General features: G+C 49.7%; 1 protein-coding gene and 1 long non-coding RNA gene across 3 annotated transcripts in view; one reads left to right on the forward strand and one right to left on the reverse strand.

The window, feature by feature from the left end:
• LOC115485198 (uncharacterized) overlaps positions 1 to 18,599 on the forward strand; it is a 2,106,330-nt gene that overhangs the window by 257,199 nt on the left and 1,830,532 nt on the right.
• LOC108963936 (uncharacterized) lies at positions 4,703 to 9,296 on the reverse strand. Of its 2 annotated transcripts, none has more exons than XR_003945921.2 (4): positions 9,125 to 9,296; positions 8,405 to 8,567; positions 6,901 to 7,127; positions 4,703 to 5,066 (listed from the first exon to the last, which is right to left on the reverse strand). It is a non-coding gene; the product is annotated as an uncharacterized LOC108963936 (long non-coding RNA). The 2 variants fall into 2 exon arrangements; XR_007779741.1 differs by having other exon boundaries at positions 9,121 to 9,296.

Genomic DNA, 18,599 nt, shown 5'->3' on the forward strand with positions numbered 1-18,599 from the left:
AGGTGAGGAAGAAGAACAAGAAGGTGAAGAAGAAGGCAAAGAAAAAGGATCAACCTCTGCCCTGAAACCTCCATCTTGCTTTATCTATATTACTATATTCTAAAACTTTAAACCCTAAGTTTTCCACCATGTGCTATTACACCCTTCCATTCAAGGGTGTAATCCCACTTCTATCATTCCATTTTGGAAGCCTTCTCCACAGCCTCAGGTCAAATGCAGTGTTCTCTCGGGGTCAGTGTCTGTCAGCTCAAAAGTCTAAAATTCTCAGGAGCCAGGGTTCCAACAGGTAACAATGTTCTCCTGTGTTCCTTTAGGTTCCATAAGGCCTGGCTCTGTCACCATGGACACCTGGTTCCATGAGATTCCATGGGGTAACAATGTTCCCAGTGTTCCATCAGGCCTGGCTCTCTCACCATGGACACCTGGTTCCATGAGATTCCATGGGGTAACAATGTTCTCCAGTGTTCCATCAGGCCTGGCTCTGTCACCATGGACACCTGGTTCCATGAGATTCCATGGGGTAACAATGTTCTCCAGTGTTCCATCAGGCCTGGCTCTGTCACCATGGACACCTGGTTCCATGGGCAGTGGCTGTGTCCCAGTGGCACCTGTGTTCCATGGCACCCCACTGTCTGACAAGGGACAGTTTGTTCCAGGACATTCCATGGAGTCACAGTGGTCACTTGGGTTCCCTGCAGGTGCCTGGGGAGCGGGAGCTCAGCCCAAATATCCTGGGGGTCCCTGGGCTGGTGATTTTTGGGGGGAATCTTTGGATCTTGCAGGGCTCCAAAGCGGAGCCACGGATGCTCCTTGGGACAGAGTGGAGCATCATGGAAGCCAGGGGACCCTCATGGAAGCCAGGAGAGCCTGATGGAGCCAGGAGAGCCTCATGGAGCCAGGAGACCCTGATGGAGCCAGGAGACCCTGATGGAGCCAAGGCTTCAGGAACACAGAGGGACCTCATGGAAGCCAGGAGAGCGCTGTGAGGCTGTGGAACAATGTGGCACCGAGGTTCCACTGGGACTTGACAGAAGCTCCTGGAGACAAGGAAGCGCTGGAACCCTCTGGAATCAGTGTCTGCAGGAGGATTTTCTGCTCCCTCCTGGGATGCTGGGGGACAATAAAGCCTGAGGCAGCCTCCCAAGTGCCCGGCTGTGTCACCAGTGAGGGCCACATCTGGGGGGACGCCCTGTCAGCCCCGGCCCTGCTGCTCCTCCTGGCCGGGAGTGGAGCTGCTGGGAGCCCGGGCTGGGGGGAATCCTCAGGGCTGTGCAAGGAAAGGTTCACCAGGAGCAGCACTGGAGCGAGATGTGCAGGCAAAGCCAGCGAGACAGCAGAGAAAGCCAGAGAGCACAGCAAGCGACACAACAAACGCACCAAGAGCAAGAGAGCAAGTGTTAACAGAACTTGCAAAGGGCACAATCAGCTAAAACCAGGTTAGACTGAAGAACAAGGAGCACCAGGCATGGGCTGATGATCCAGGGAAAAAGTTCCAACGTGAGGAGGACTAGAGAAGCCTTCATCAAAAGACCACCAGAAGACTGACGAGCACCACAGGAGGAGCTGACGCAGGCGCTGAAGCCACACAGGGCTGTAAAACCGAGACACAGCTCTATGCAAATGTGAGTATGCTAATGAAGTGTTGCAATTGGGACTTTTAAAATGTAACTGAAGGCTAAAGGAGATCGAGTGGGTTTTTGCCAGAGAGATCCCCCTTGCTTCCAGCAGTGGATAAACAAATCCCTGCTCTGTCTGACTGCAGAGTTTGGTTTTCTCTCCCAGTTTGTCCCACTCCACCTTTTCCTCCCCTCTCCTCCCCCGTCCCAGCATTCCCCCAGTCCACAGCTCCCTCCCAGCTCAATTTGGGGGTCCCATCCCCCTCTTTCCCCCCGCTCTCCCGCCCCTTCCCCATCGTTCCCCCAGTCCCCAATCCCCTCCCCCGTTCTTGGTTTTGGGGGTTCCAGGCCCCTCCTGCTCCCTTTGGAGGTCCCGACCCCCCTTTGGTTGAATTTGGGTCCCCCGCCCCCCTTCTCACCGCGCCCCCCGCTCCCCCCGCGGCCGGGGGCGCTCCCAGCACCACCAGTGCCACCAGTACGGCCCCAGCTGCCCCCGCACGCCCCTTCCCCATCCCCGGGGTCACCTCCCCGCTCCCCAAATTCCGCTCCTGGACACTGATGAGCCATCAGCGCCCCGCGCTCTGATTGGCCAGGATCTGTTTTGGGGTGCGGACGGGAGGAACTGGGCACCCCCAGGAGCCCCTCGGGTTTGGGGCTTTCGATCCCCCCTCGGCCCTCGGGGCGGCCCTGGGGCCACCCCAACACCCCCAAAATGGGGAGGGTCCCCGGGGCCCTTTGGAAGCCCCAGGAATGGGCTGGAAGCGGCAGGAGCCGCCCCAAGAAGGGATTGAAGGGTCCGGGCCGGGAATGGGGGAGGCTCTGGGGATGGCTCCGGTCCGGATTGGGGGGGGGCTGGGATTGAGGGAGGGTCCGTTCAGTGGCTGGGGAGGGGCTGGGACTGGGGAGGGGTCCGGGATTGAGGGGATCAAAACCCCCCTGATCCCAAATCCTGGAAAAGAAGGATGTGGGGTTGAAAAATGAGATTTTGGATGAAAAGAGATTTTGGGGTTGAAAAAAGGAGGATTTGGGGGGAAAATGAGGATTTGGGTTTAAAAAAAATAAGGATTTGGGATAAAAAAGAAGGATTTGGGCTAAGCTGAGTTTACCTGGGGGAGTGGAAGGGCGTGGTGGATTTGGGGCAGGGTCAGGAGCATTTTATGGGCAGTTTTCTGGGATTTTGGGGTGTTTCTGTGAGACTTGGGGGCAGTTCTATGGGATGCGGGAGCAGTTTTTTGGAATTGAGGGTGTTTTAGGGTGGTTTTGTGGGATTTTGGGGTGTTTTTATTGGATTTGGGAGCACTTTTATGGGATTTTTGGAGTGGTTTTGAGGAATTTCATGAGATTTCTATGGGATTTTGGGGTGGTCTGGAGGGACTTTAGGGTCTTTCTATGGGATTTTGGGGCTGCTTAAAGGCATTTGAGGTGTTTTGGGGGGGCTTTAGGGTATTCAGGGGCAGTTTTGAATGATTTTGGGGATGTTCCGAGGGATTTCAGGGCATTTCTATGAGATTTTGGGGTGGTTTGGAGGGATTTGGGGTGTTTTGGGGCAGATTTTGGGTATTTAGGAGCGGGTTTGAGGTGATTTTTTAAATTTTGGGGTATTTTGGGCCCGTTATTTTAGGTTTGGGGGTGTTTAGGTGGGGTTTGGGTGTTCTGGGTCACTTTTTGGCGAAGGAGATCTTCCTGGCGCTGCTCTGGGTGATGCTGGAGCCCTGCAGGGCCTCGCGGGCAGCGCCCGCCTGCACCTCGGTGTCCAACTGCACCCAGGCGATGTCGCGGCACCCGGGCACCAGGGCAGCTCCTGGAACCCGGGAACCTGGGATGGGAACGGGGCCAGGAGAGCCCCAGAAACCCGGGAACGTTCCCCCCAAATTCAGAAATGCTCTCAAAAATCTTGAAACAATCCCCCAGAAATTCAGAAATGTTCCCCAAAGAAATCCAGAAATGTTTCCCAAAAACTCCTGGAACATTCCCAAAAAGTGAGGAGCCTTCCCCAGAAAATTTGAATAACTAATCATTCTGAATGATGCAATATTTACATGAGAAATTTGGAAAAAAGATCATCCCATCTAAATCCCAATGGAGTGCACCAGAGTGAAGCCCAATTGATTCATTACCTTCAGGAGAAGATGTGCCTGTGTTTTATCATCAGCAGCTCAAAGCAGTCACCTGTTCATTCCATCAGACACTGATCAGCTCTGAAAAAATGAGGCCCAGGGCAAAGAGAAAGAACCTCATCACCTTGCAGCCTTTGTGGCCAGAGCAGGAGCAGGAGGAGGACTGCCAAGACATGGCTGGGTCTGGAAACTGACAGAGGCACTTTGCCAACAAAAGCCTCAGGGCACCCTCATGGCACAGTGCTCCTACTGACCTTCTCCAGTTATTCCCTGTTCCAGCTCCCAGGAGGACATTCAGGGATGGCAAAGATCAACATTTCCAGCTAATGGACTTTCTCACACTTCTCAACTAATTGGAAACAATGGTCATTTCTTTCTGTTTCCCCAAGAGACATTGGACAATATTCCTTTGTTTTCTCATGCTGCAAAATTCTGTGTCAATGACTTGATAGAATTTGGTAAGTTGTGCTGATTGTAATTGCTCTTTTATCTACCTTATCCCATATGAAACAGATAACCAGTGATAACCTTGATGAGATAATACCCTGACAAGAGTGAGCAGTTTCAACATCAGAACATGGGAGCCTTTTTTTAAATGAACAAAAAGGGGGAGATGCCATAGGCAGGGAGAATAATGATAAAAGAAAGGCCTTATGAAATCAGGCCTTGCTCTGCTCTATTAACAGCTGGCCTGTCATCTCCTCTGAGTGCAGCTAAGCAGTTACAAGTTCCCATGTGAAGCTATTTTGAGAATGAGACTTTGTGAACAATCTGTTCTGAGGGTGAGAAACAAATGCACCTGCAACAAGAAGGGATTTGTGCCATGAGAATCAGTGAAGAGAACAGGTAAACAATACAATAGAGAGATTTGATGCACAAGTAAAATCTATTTTATTAACCAATAATAGAATAACTGCTAAGAAATCTATTAACTAACTAAAATTAAACGTGATGTCTGACAAACTGTGTAAAATTAGTTGTGTGAATAAAAAATAAGGAGTTCTTCTCCATCCCAGATGGGTTCTCTGGGATTTCAGTTCCCCCCCTTCTTTGGACTTTGGCTTTCCCCTTCTGGGGGGCTTTGGTGACCTTCTTCTCTGGGGCCTTGGTTTCTTTCTTCTCTGGGCCTTTCTTTTCCTTCTTCTCAGGAGATTTTGTTTCCTTTTTTGGGATTTTGGTTTCCTTTGTCTCAGGTGGTTCCGTTTTCCCCTTCTCTAGTTTTGGAGGCAGCTTCCCCACAGAGACTCCCTTCTTTCCCTTCTTCAGCCTCTCTTCCTCCTCTAAGGCTTTTGCCTCCTCCTGAAGCTTTTGAGCTGGCTGCTTCAGCTCCCTTCTGCAGACAAAACAGAAAACATGGCTGAGAGTCCCACCAGAAACTTGGGCTCACCAGTCCTGGCTGGCCCTGCACTTCATTCCTTGACCCTGAGGCCATTTCCGTGAATTCTCCTCAACCCACAGAGGTTGGGAACATCCCAAGTGAGGGCGTTGGTGGAAGGGGACCTCCAGGACCAGCTAAACTCAAGCTTTGCCATCATCAGCTCTTGACTGTGCAAGCTCCCTCTCAAGGCACAGCCAGAGCCCTCCAGCCCAGTGCCAAAGGGTGATCCACCAGCTCTCTGTGCTGGTGCTGAAAACGCCCTTTGTCTCTTGGCTTCCCACGTTAGAGCAGAGCACGGATTGCTCACATCTGCTTCTCTCTCCTACCATTCTTACTCAGCTCATTCAGCCCCCTTCTCCCCGGGCACAGCTGAAGCATGATTTTAAAGGGTTAAGATTTCAGCTGAGGGTTAGAAGCAATTCCCATGGATCAGGATGTAAGGTAGATAGGCAGACCATAGGTTAATGATTATGAGATGCTTAGGCTGGAGCGGATTGTTCTATTGTTTACCATTAGGAGCTTCTTTCTAGAAGGAAGGGGAGTAAGTGAGCTGCTATATGAACAAATTGAAACCAGTAGAACAATGGTTTAGCACCTGGCCTTGATGTCAATCAATCACTAAGCAGGGGACCTTGGATCGTGCCAGAGGGTCACAGAGACCTGATGAAGACATTCCTGACTTCATCCCTTAAGACCACGGACCCAATTCAAGAGAAGAATTGCACAGGTGTGAAGGACCAATGACCTCATTTGAATACACAGCAGGGATGGGAGGTGCTGGGGCTGTGCAGATGTATTGTATGTAAGACCTTGGGAAATAAAGAGAGGGCAAAGAACCTTGGGCAGCGTGGTCACGCCTTTTAGGGACGGCTCTGGTGCCGCCCGCCGGTGTCAATGAACACACCACTGTCTGACTTTAATTAGTTACAGAGCCTCTGTCCCTCATCTTCGGTTTTAACGACTCCTAGCCTGCTCCTTAATGAGAACAATCCTGTCAGTCAGAAAGTAAAGGCTGCAGGAACTCCTCTCCTGCCAGACAGGCTCTTGTCAGCCAGATTTCCTGCTGGAACCCAGCTGTGACCAAGCAAACCAGGGCTGGCTGCCATGGAAACCACTGGAAGCAGCCTCATCTGTCTCCTCCCCATGAAACCAACTTCAGCCTGGCCTGAAGAAGTCCTGATGCACAGGCTTGCTTTGAGCAGCCTCCACTCCCAGCTCCACACTTTGCCTGTGTGTCCTGAGCTGGGCTGCCTTGCTGGAGCTGAGCTTCTCCTGGGCTTGCCTACTGCTGCAGCTGAAGGGGAGCCTCAAGGACATGAGTTTTGCTGGGTGCTGTCCCACCACAAGGAGAACCTGGCAGAGCAGCATTGCAAGGACTTCATCTGGGGCAGGAGCAGGACTCAAAGCAAGGTTTGGTCTGTTCCCCACACCTGCCCATCCCACAGTCCCACTGCTTTGGTGAAGAAGGGAGATGCTGAAGAAGATGCCACTCAACACCATGGACTTCAAGACACCTCTAGAGTCAATGCCAAGGCAAGCCCAGAGCCCAGGTCCCTGAAGGCAGCAGCTAAGCCAGGAGGGCTCAGCACTCCAATAGAGAAGAAGATGTTCTGTCTCAACAGAAGAAGGTCCTTCCTCTCTTGGGAGCCAGGGAGCTCAGAGTGGCCATCCCTGTGTTGCTTCTGGCCTTTGCTATGCAGCACCTCTGAGCTCAGAGCCCTTGGAGCAGGGAAGCCCTGCAGGAACAATAACCCATGGCAGAGCAGTAACCCATGCAAGGCTCACTCACCTCTCCCTGAGAGGTGCCTGAGAGCCACAGCTGATCTCCTGGGGGCTCAGGGAGGAGCTGACACCTGAGGCCTCCCCGGTCACCAGCACCTCGCAGGTGGGGCCTCCCTCCACGTGGCACAGCTCGGTGACATTGGAGGTGCTGTTGGGGTGGCCAGAGAAGGTGGAGGAGACCTGCTGGCTCTGTCCTGGCTGCAGCACACCTGAGAGTGGCAGGATACTGAAGGCCTGGATGGAAGACAGGAGAGATTGAGGTGTTGAGCATGGAAATGGATGCAGAAGAGCATCTTGGAGCAAAGTGCAGCTGTACCTGGAGGGGCCTATTCCCCAAACACTGCCAGAATCCCCCTCACCTCCTCCTGCATCCATGTCACTGACCAGTGCAGGCACCATGGGGAAAATCTTCTCCCATGCTCACGGGTCAATGCATTAATTAGTACATTACATGAAAGGGAACTGGGATGTCTGCTGACAGTAGAAATTCTCTCTGCTGCAGAACATGCCTTGAAAAAGTTTAAAAAACTTTCATGCTTTTAGAAAAGGAGGAGACTCAGAGGGAGAGCTCTTAGAGCTGAGGGAAGGAGTCCAACCCAGCTCATCTGACTCTTGAGGCTCTTTTCCTCTCTCTCTGATTTAAATGCTGCTTTCTCAAGGTGCTACAGCAAAAGCTCCTGCAAAAATTTCCTATGCACCACCTGAGGAGTTCCAGGGGGAGCAGTGCCCTCCACAGGCGCTGCACAGCGTCCTTGGGCAGCCCCACAACCTGTCCTGCATGGCCTCTCCAACAAGCAGCTGCTTCAGCAGCACTTTGTGCTGGGCCTGGAGGGAGGGGAGGCCCCTCTGTGGCCAATGCTGAGGGCCCCCAGTGGCACTGGGAGCTCCAGCCCTGCTGGCCACACTGACAAAGGGCAAGTGAGACAGATTCCATCTTGCCTTCCAGGGGAGTGTGCGCTACGTCCAGGGAGCACCTGAATCCCTCCAAGCCCCCTGGGAGGGGAGGGTTTTCAGGAGTTTGTGCTGGCACCTGAAAAAAAGCCATTTTCTGTGCTGGGAGGAAGAGACAGCAACTCTGCAAAGTCTCCATTTGTAAGAGAGCTTCAGGGCCAGCAGTGCAATAGCAGCTCTGGGGTGAAAGCAGAGCCCTGCACACAGGGAGTCTGGCTGGCTTGGGAAGAGGCTCCATGGAGATCAGGACTCATCCCAGCTTGCTCTGGGAAGGAAGCTGGAGCTCTGACCATGATGATGCAGATAAAAGCCTCATCTCTCAAACAAGGAAAAACATCCCACACTCAGCACAGACCTGTAGGATCTGAGTCAGCTTCTCCAAGGAAAACTCTCCTCTTTCTCCCTCCCACTCACCCCATGTCCAGCCACTGGCCCTGCTGCCCAGCCCACTGCCAGGGCACAGGACAGCAGGGCAGCAAAGAGGGAGGTCAGCACGAGCATGACTTGGTGCTGGCAGGCTGGGGAGGCAACACAAGCACTGGGTGGACAAGAAAATCTACCTCTGCTCCTGAAGAATGGGCAAGATCCTGCTCTTCTCTCAGGGCTGTGACTGGCTCCTCCTTTCTGATCTTGAAGTGCCTCCATCGAGATGCCGAGGAATCCAAGCTGGTTCTCTTTTCCTTCGGTGGTTGGGGCTTGAATTTCGGTGGGTGAAGCTCATCTCTGGAAAAGAAGAGAACTATGAACAGGGACCTGCAGTGGGAGGGAGGGAGAGAGGGACAACTGCACCAGCAGCTCCTGGTCAGGATGCAGCCCCTAGCTGGGTGCTGGCACCTTGAACTGAGAAATGGTTTGATCCAGCCCTTCCCAATCCAGGCTGGAGCAGCTCTGCTCCAAAGGCAGCCCAGGGATGACAGTGAGCTGCTGCAGCAGCTGCAACTGCTTGCACTGAGCAACTGCAGAGGACAGGCATGAACACCTTGTGGGGATGCCAAAAGCACAGTGGGAGAGGCAAAGACAGAGAAGGCAAGCAAAAAGGTGAGATCTGAGGCACCCAGGGGCAGACCCAGCCAGTGCCCAGCCAGCACAGCCCCCCAGTGCCCAAGGCCAGAAACTCTGCAGCTCCACCAGGGATTTATCGGGAATGTTCCCCTGACACTGCTGGGGGCTTGGCTGACATTTTCCAACACTCCCAGGAGACTCAGGTCGCATTCCCATCCATCCATCCATCCATCCATCCATCCATCCATCCATCCATCCATCTATCCATCCATACATACACAGGCTGTGGTGCTGGGATCCTGCCAAGATCTGTCACCCTTGGGCTTGGGGAGGTTTCTGCCAGCCGTCCTGAGCTCCGTAATTGTGCTCTCTGTGCCAGGAAGCAAGCAAGAAAGATTTAAGAAAAAACCCAAAACAAACCACAACAGATAAAACCTAAAAAACCTTCAACAGCTCAACCCTGCTCAACCTATTTCTTTAGGGACACCTACCACTCTCCAGCTGAAATGCTGGGCTTTTGGGGAAAAAGAAATATACATGTTCACCTCCAAATTGAAAATGATTAAGGTAAGAGAACCTTTCAAACTACAAATTATTGGCCTAAAGCTTTTACCTTTGCAAGAAATCTTTAGTTAAGACCAGGCTGACAGTTAAACAACTGGTTCCTCTGGTGGGGAGAAACCCTTCCTCTTTATGGGAAGCAGCCTGAGAGTTGAAAGCAACTGTTTTGTCAAACTTCAGGCTCCCTGCACAGCCTGCATTGCCTGTCCTTCCTGTTCACTAATTTACAGGCAGGGCCACAATGGCCCAGGCTCAGATGTTTGCTGCCATCCAGGGAATTTGCCATCACCATTTCCATATGTCTTAAGATAGGTTTCAGTCTTTGCATCCACTCTTCAAATGCCAGCTTTCCTTTCTTTTACAGAAAGCTCAAGGTTCCCAGAAGTCTTCTGACCTCCTCTTTTGTGCTCAGAGAGATGGCATTTAAAACAGATGTTTCCAAAGTGAACATCATTTTAAAGAATAATGAACTAAAATGACCCTGGATCCCAGCTTAGCCAAACTCCATTCTGTGTCAGACACTGAGATTCCCACCTCTAAGGCATGAGCTGTTTGTACCACCCATCCCCCTGAGCTTTGACTGTCAGCTGCACAAAGGGAGCCAAACTGGCTGAGAGAGGCAGAGATTCCTACCAGGAGCCAAGATTAACCAAGGAGACACAGGCTGTGGGATAGACTCAAGGCAAAGCATGAGAGCAGGAAAGAACTCTACAGCCCTCAACATTCCTCTCAGTTCAGAGCTTGCAAGAGAAGGAAACTCCTTTGGGATAGACACCATCAATGCACGGCCAAAATCAGGGGGCAATTCCCAGCACAGGAAGATTTCCAGCATCTTGCAGAACAAGGTGCTGAGACATTTTCTTCTGCGTGTGCTGCAGCAGAGAACTTGCTTTGCTGTACACTCAGGGAATGACAGCACTCTTCTCTTCCAGCACAGTGTTAAAGCTCCGGGTGCCAGCACTTACCTTGTCCTTATTAATGAGAAACAGCTCCATCTCAGAGACCTCCGGAGCGACGAAGTTCTGAAACACCAACTCTGGTGGGAAACCCCCAACTAGCTGTTTTGGGGCAGCTGACGGCAGCTGGAGAGGCAAGAGAGAGCAGGGAGAGCTTCAGCTGCTGGGAGGAAGGTTCATGAAGGATAAATCTTCCACTGATCCCCAGGCAAGTACAGACTCTGGGCCAGCACGTCTGACCAGCCCACACTGGGGAAACAGTGGCTCACCCACCTCTGCTCTGAGCTGATCCAGAGCTGCTGGGCCACACAGAGCAGGCTCAAGCCAAGCTGCTCTTTTGGCATCTATTTCTCCAGGTTTCTTTCTCCACAATGCCAGGCAGCACTTCCCTTAAGCACAGCCCTGTGCCCATGTGGTCACAGAGCTCGGGGGCACTGACTGAGCACTCACGGAGTAAGTAAAACCCATGAATTTGCAGGAGACTTCATGGGAAACAATTCTGTGATGTCCTTTACTCTGAGACAGGGAAAGCGATGCACACACAACTGCAAATATCTATTTTGCTCTAGAACTTAGACCTATCAGTAACAAGAGCACAGGACCAGAGGAGGTGGGAGAGATGAGGTGATATTTGGCTGAAGCCAAAAGGTCATTTAGCAAAAGAATGGAATTTGTTGGTTCTGTGTGTTGTTTGTTGTTTGGATTTGTTCAGGTTGGTTTGTTGAGTGTGGCAGTGAGAGGGACGGGGCTGAAGACCTGACCAAAAGGAAGTAGGACGAGAGGGGAGGGGACAGAAAAGTTGGTGGTGAGCAGAGAATGGAAGCTCCTGAGTACCCATCCCTGGGAAAGGGGACAGGGACCGCCCAGCCGGGTATAAAGGGCACAGAAAGATTGCCATTTTCTCAGAGGGTGTGTGTGTGCTTGGCTCTCGGGGAGGGAGACGCGCCCGGCTCAGCTGAATCGTTACTAATAAACAGTTTTCTTTTGCTTTGATGATTTTGTCCCCTTTCATTGTACTTAAAAGTTAGTGTGTTTCAAACAAAGGGAAAGGCAAAAATAAAAAGACAGATGAGGTGAAAATCAAAAGACAAGTGAGGTGAATGATGAATGAGGATAAGGTTCAGTTATTTTCTCAGCAACTTGGGTAAACGTAGAGTTGCTATCTCCTTTTCCCAGAAGTTTTAAATGGGGGCTTTCTTGTCATTACTGATATCTAATTTAATGCCATTGGAGAGGCATATCTGGAATGACACAACAACAGCAAATGCTTCTGGAGCAGAGACATTGCTTTGAGAAAACTCTCCCCTGCTTTGTCTGCCTGCTCCAGCCACACTGCTGTCACTGCAGGGACACCAGCAGGGCTCCTGTGGGACTTCACAGCAGACACATTCTGCTGAAGGGAGTGGCTGCAGCACACTGGCCCTTAGTTGTGCCCTTCCCTGTGGTGTTCCCAATGCCCCTCTCCAGGGCAATCCTTAACCACTTTGGTCCTTGTCTCCTGCTGCCAATTTCCTGCTCAACAGCCCACCTCGGTCACCTGCCCCTTTGGAGTGTGCTTTCTACTGAGCCAGTCCTGCCAGAAAAGCAGCTTTAAACACACCTCTAAGTAGGCACTGATCCAGATAAAGCACATCCATTCCCTTCTGCCCAGGGCCAGTCCCCTGCACATCTGGCAACCTGCAAAATCTAACACCCCATCAGGGTCCAACACACTCTTCCAGCCCAAAGCAGGAATGCAATTGGTTTTGCTAAATCTGAAATAATTCTTGCAGATCCTTGGCCTCCAAAAGCCAGTGCTGCCACTCTGGAGGGAATGCTATGACCCCAAGCATTTGATGGTGACCACACCAAAGCAAGAGGAGGCTATTTCAGCAGGACAAAGGCAAATGGCAATGCTGTGCCTTTGTGTCCCCAGCCTTCCCCCTGTTAGCAATGGCAGCTACACTCCAGCACAGCCCAGCAGCTTCAGCAGAGGTTATTTGTGTTGCTTAGTGCACACCAGGACTCCCAGTCCAACCCTCCCAGCAGCGTGCAATGACAACAGCACCTGGACACTGAGGTGTTTTGCTGGAGGCAAGCCTGTCACAAACACACACCCTCTTCAAACTTCATGTTCAACAGAAAGGAAAAGAGCAGGAAAAGGCTACCTTTGGACCAGTCTCACTCCTGTCTGGAAATGGGCCAATTCTGGGCAGAATACTCCCCCCAGTACTGGCCTCCTTCTTCCTGCTGGGAATCTTCTCCCACTGGAACTTAGAGGGAAGCAGCTGAAAGGCAAAAATACACCAGCTAGAGCCTCAGAGATGGCTTGTTCAGAAAGGCTTTTCTTGAACAAGTGGCACTGGTGAATAACTTGTGATCACAGCCACTGGGACAGTCCTGGGAGCCCTGGAAGTTTCCTGCTGAAATCCTTAGCATCAGGAAATTATTAATACAGAGTGCAATACACACACTCCAGCCACATGGCTCTGTCCCATTGGCTTCTCCAGGACTGCATGGGACATGGTTTTGGATTTCTGCTCCTTGGGCATTTGTTTTGTTGGATTGAGGCAGTGACTCTTCCAGAGAATGGGGAGGAGCTTTGAGAACTGCCTGAACTCCATCCCTGCACAACACTCAGAACTCACAGCAAGCAGTTATCGCTGCTGCCTGAGTCCAACAGATGCAAGAAAACAAAGCTGTACCAAGAGGGAGGTGCACAGGAATGTGTCCAGGTTTTGGCTCTCCCTGATAATTGTTTTCTCTGGCTGGGCTGACAGAGCCCTCCACTGAAGAAAACAGAGGGATCTCCTTGACAGAGTCTCAGCACTGGGGCATCTTCAGCCAAGGGAGCTCCAGGCAGCAAGGGACCTTTGTGGCCCTGGCTCCAGTGCTGCCTGCAGGGCTGGATCTGTGCCCACACAGCAGCTGGGAGAGAACAGCTGCTTTGGAAGCTCTTCCAGCTGGGACCAGCCATGGCTCCCAAGGCTTTGGGCAGAGTTTGAGCTTTCCCTCCTCCACATGCCTGGGTGCCCAAGGGCAGGATGGTCAGAGCAGCACAGGTGAGTGCCCAGCCTGGCAGAAGGAATTCCTGTGGCCAAGGGAAAGGGACAGAACACGTGCTCAGGGCTTCAGCTGTACATTGGTTTCACTTGGCTCCACTGGCACAGCCAGGCAAGACACAACTGAAGCATCCCACAGTGTTCCGTCCTGCACCAGCACAGCCCCCAGCAACAGGAGCACGGCACAGAGGGCTGGGGAGGGGCTCTGCAGCTTCACAGTGCTGCTGGACAACAGGGCCAGGGAGAGCAGGGACACCAGGGCAGGTGCCAGCCTTAACATAGCCTCAGGGGCTACTCACAGTGTTTGGCTTCAGCCTTTCCCTGAGCAAAAGACGAGGTGGTGGAGTCTTCTTGGGCAATCCAGATGCCATCTCCAAGGGATGATGTCACAGAGGGTGACAGTGCCTCAACAAAACTGGAAGGAGCAACAGTGGAACTCTGAAAATCCACCACCCAATCCATGGCAGATTCAAGGCAAATACTGCTGCCAAACAATTTGATATGATTTGAAAGTAGCTGAGTGCTTGTTTGGCATAAGTAGCCAGTATTGTTAGGCCTCTAGCTGGACTTTATTTGAACTATATGGCTTCCTTGTGCAGTTCAAAGATGGATTGTACTGAAACCTGGAGCTCAAAAGCTGAACATTAATAATAGCTTGAACAGACAAAGCTGTAGCTTTAATATTGCTTAAAAATAGCTGGAGTGGGCCTCCTCTTCTTTAGGCTAAACCACCCCTGCTCTCTCAGCTGCTCCTCACAGGACTTGGGAGAGACTGGAATGTTATGGCTATGTCCTGCTAACTCAGGTCTGGGGAGAAATAAACAAGGCTAATTGAGAAAAATGTGTCCACAACAAAGCCAATCACAGCAGCTGTCCTGAAAATCAGCTCTCTCAGCCTTCAGGCTGGGGAAGTCATAGCCACAGACTCATCTGCTGAGGCCACATTTGCACACAAACCTCCCATCAACATAGGGAGGAGGAGGAAATTTTGGGGGTGTGGTGCAGCCTCTGGTAAGGGGCAGTGGACACCCATCCTCCCTCAGACAAACTGGCTCTGCTCTAAAACCCCCCAGCCCCAGAAGGCCACATCCAGGGGACATTCCCATCACGGGCAGCTGAGGGGGTGTCAGAACCCATCAAAGACCTCCAAAGTGCCCCCAGACCCATTCCTGAGGCCTTGCACCAGGTGACTGCACGGCATGCAAAGGAACACAATAGATCTGAAAATCCACAACCCAATTCACAGCAGGCTCAAAATGATATACTGGTGCTAAAGATTTTATCTTATTTGAAAGTAGCAAGAGACAGAGTCCAACTTGCCTCACCCCAGGCAGGAACCTAGGCAGTCCCACCTTGCCACAATCTGCATTATTCCATTGGAGTCTCATGTTTTGTGACAACTCACCACAGAAAAGACCAGAAGAGGATTTCATGGTATGCCAGTGAGATCCAAGCAATGGTGATACTTTCTACTGTCTATTTCATCTGTCACTCTCTTTCTCTCCCCCTCCCCAACTCCCTTCTCTATTTCTCTCTTTCTCTTCCTCACATTTGCTGTTACATCAAATCCAGAAAAATCACTTTGGCATATGGTCCTGTTTGCACCTTAATTCAGGGCCATCTCCCTAATAATTTTAAGAACCAGACCATAACAACCCACTGAAACTTGAGCAGAACTCATTCACCTTTAAGCAGTTTAAGTCATCGCTATAGGAAAAAAAAGTCTGTAGACTAGTACATTTAGGAAATGCTGCATTTCTTCAGTGAAGAAAAAAGCACCATCAGTAGACTATATCGTTCATCTATTTAGCTGTACATTATCCCATCCTCTGTTTCCCTTTGGAATTCTCTTTCAGAGCACAGATGGGACAAAACCAAAAAGCACAACTTGAGTCAAGCTTTACCTTCAGACGAAATTCAGGACTCCTCGCTGGCAGAGACCAATGCCCTGCGAGTTCAGGGCTCGCTGGCACAGACAATCTCTGTGAAAAAGTCACCGAGCGAACGCTGAGTGCGGCCGTGGCCCGAGCCCAGGCTGCGAACAACCAGCCCGCAGCGCGCTCTGCGCCAACTGAGGCGGCGGCGCCGTCACAGCCGCTGTGGCCGCGCCTGCGCTTCCCCGGGCAACCGTGGCACCCGAGTGTCGGGGCTGGGCTGGGGGCGGTGACGCTGGGCGGGCCTCGGTCCCCGCTCCTTCCAGCCCTGGTGCCCCCTCGCTCCCCGGGCGGAGGGGGAGGAATCCGCTCCGGGGCCCGGAACGGGACGGGCCACAGGGGCAGCGCTCGATATTGCCGGGGCTTCGGCCCCAGCTCCGGGCTGCTCCTGCACAAGGAAGGCGCGGCCGGGGGGGAACCCAGGCTCTCACACTTTGTGTTCAGCGCAGAGTACAGGTGGGAATCAGCGACCTCAGGCAGTGACATGGAGCTTCTCCTTCTTCTTAGGGACACACAAGGAGCAGAAGGCATCTCCTGCTGTCATGGCCTATCACCTCATTAGCAGCCAGGAATTAGTGCTCCACAAGACTGACATGATCACATCGTGTATTTCTCTTTGGCATTCTCTTTCAGAACACAGATGTGCTAAATGGGAAAAAAATCTACGACATTGATAAACCTCTATCTTCGAATGAAATGCAAGACTGATCTTCAGTTGTATTCCCAGCATTGTAATAAAAACACACTAGAATCATAATTGTTGTAAGTTTCCTTGCAGCAAACTCGAGATTTTAATACTTTTTCTGAGTTGATCTGGAATACATAGGTTTATATATTCTAAAGAACTTAGGTTTTTTAAATTACTGCATACACCTTCATGCTGCTGAGCAATAGCACAGATTGATTGTGTCTTCAGCAGAACTGGTTTGTCTTGGTAGAAAGACTTAGAAATGAAAAACTTTTCAAGCTAACCAAAATCAAGAAAGTACTTTTGAAAAGGAGGGAAAAAAGACCAAGCCTCTTAGTTTATGATGTTTCTAAGTCTACTTCTCTGTGCAGCCTAAGGAAGCTGTAATGAAATAAGGGAAGAGAGATCTTACAGCCATGTTATCCATAAGTGTGTGGCAAACCTTCACACAGAGTGCCTGCACGGCTGTTTTAAGGACTTGGTGACAGAAGAGCAACATAGGATTGAACTAAGACAGACAAACATCCAATTCAAGTCAAATGACAAGTGATTTTTTTTTCAGATGGGGCCGCAAATTGTACGCTGCTCACCATCCTGGGGGTTCAGGATGTCCTGCAGCATGGCTGAGTCATGAGACTTGTGGGGTAGAATTATGAAAAGGTGAAGCACAAACATTTCTTATCCACCTAAATTGCTTTACCAACTCCATTTAAATCCCTGAAGCAGTCATTAGTGTCAAGAGCATATCCAACCACAAATTTATCTGGAATTTCAAAGGCTGTATCTTTTTATACTTCAGTGGTGTAAGTAGCTTTGAAATGCACAGTTGGTATTCAACACATACTTGAGCTAAGATAAATGGGCACCATCTCCTTCAGGGTGCTTTCTTAAGAATCTGAGCTGTAAATTGATGACAGAGGTTACAATCTAAACCTCTCCCATCAGTCAGTAATATAATTCAGATGTTAAGATGTTGTAATGTTGGGGGAGAGAAGACAGATGATGGACTTTGGTCCTGGTTAACATAAGAGATTTGATACCAGGATGCCTTGGCAAAGCAAACGGAACTTTGAAAATTAGACCTAGATTGCAAAGAGATTAAATCAGACAGGTTTACTGGAAAAAAAACCCCATTAAACTCTGCAAGCAAGGGATGTTGTTTTATGCAAAAATTTGGGCATGTGATTTTAACCTAATCATTGTAGTACACATTACTAGTCTCCCTAAAATAGTATATAACTGCTTGTATCCCACAATAAAATTGGATTCTGATCCCCGAGTCAGTCTCCCCATCTCTCTCCATTGACGACACTTCCCTGATAAAGAACTGTTATTCCTGCTCCCATATTATACCTGATAGCCCCCCTAATTTCAAATTTATAACAATTCTGAAGGAAAGGGGTTTATATTTTTCCATTTCAAGAAAGGCTCCTGCTTTCCTTAGCAAACACCTGTCTTTCCAAACCAAGATACAGGAGCCGCCTGTATTATACATGGATATATTTAACACGAAAAAAACAAGAGCTTCAAAAAGGCAAAACAGCTTGGTAATTTGTAGAAAGTAACTCTGATCAAAAATAAAATGTGTTAATATATTGGTCTGAAGATGACATTCACAATTTTCCTGGTGACATTGTGCACTGTACTGTAGCAGTGGAGAGTCACTGGACATAGCCAGTAGGATAACTGGATATGCATTTCAAACTTATTCTTAGTATTCATTTAATTATTCATTGAATTCTCATCCTTTTGTACACTTCAACTCTGCTGTAAACTTCATTGACATTTTTTCACAAGCTTCTAACAAGTTACTCTGGATCCATAATTCCTGAGACCAAATGGAGTCCAAATGCCAAGTGGGATTATTCTTTTCAAAGCCCGGAGTCACACAGAATGAAGCAGTACTTAAATCATCCTGTGCATCCCATACACATAACAGTCCAGTCACTGACCATCTGCAATAATTTTTTACTTTTGCTACAAATTACCTTCAAGAATAAGCTACAAATAATATCTTGATCCGGTTTAAATTCAGGGACAGCATTGCAATTGCCCTAAAAAATTCTAAGGGTACCTAGTGCTGTTGCAGTAATACAAGAGAACTGTAAGCATGTATTTCTAGTTGTTATTCATATTAGGTAAAAATGGCTCAGCTCAGCTTTGCGAAGCAAGAAAAAAAACATGGAGAGTTGAAATGATTGAGTTGGGACAGTGTAGCCAGTCTGCTGTTTGTGAGAGATGCTCTTAAGCAGTGGCAGTGGTAATGTTCTCATTTCCTGTAGCTTTGCTCCTTATGATCTACTGTCCACCTCTGCAACTTTTTCTGCTCTTTTTTTTTCTTTATTTCTTCAGCTGAGTACCAAAAGGAAACACAGAACTGCAATGTTACTACCAAAATAATAGATATTTTTTCAAACTAAAAATACTCACAGCTTTTAGAAAACACAACAGAAGTGTTGGAAAGTATAAACAATACAAAGTATTGAACAGTATTTTTACATTATACTACATCAGCCAAACAAATGGATAGTAGGGCTTGAGGAACAAGGATATAATTGAAGTTTTGTTAAAAA

This window comes from Serinus canaria, chromosome 25 (assembly GCF_022539315.1).
Source record: "Serinus canaria isolate serCan28SL12 chromosome 25, serCan2020, whole genome shotgun sequence".
In the NCBI taxonomy this organism is placed as follows: Eukaryota; Metazoa; Chordata; class Aves; order Passeriformes; family Fringillidae; genus Serinus; species Serinus canaria.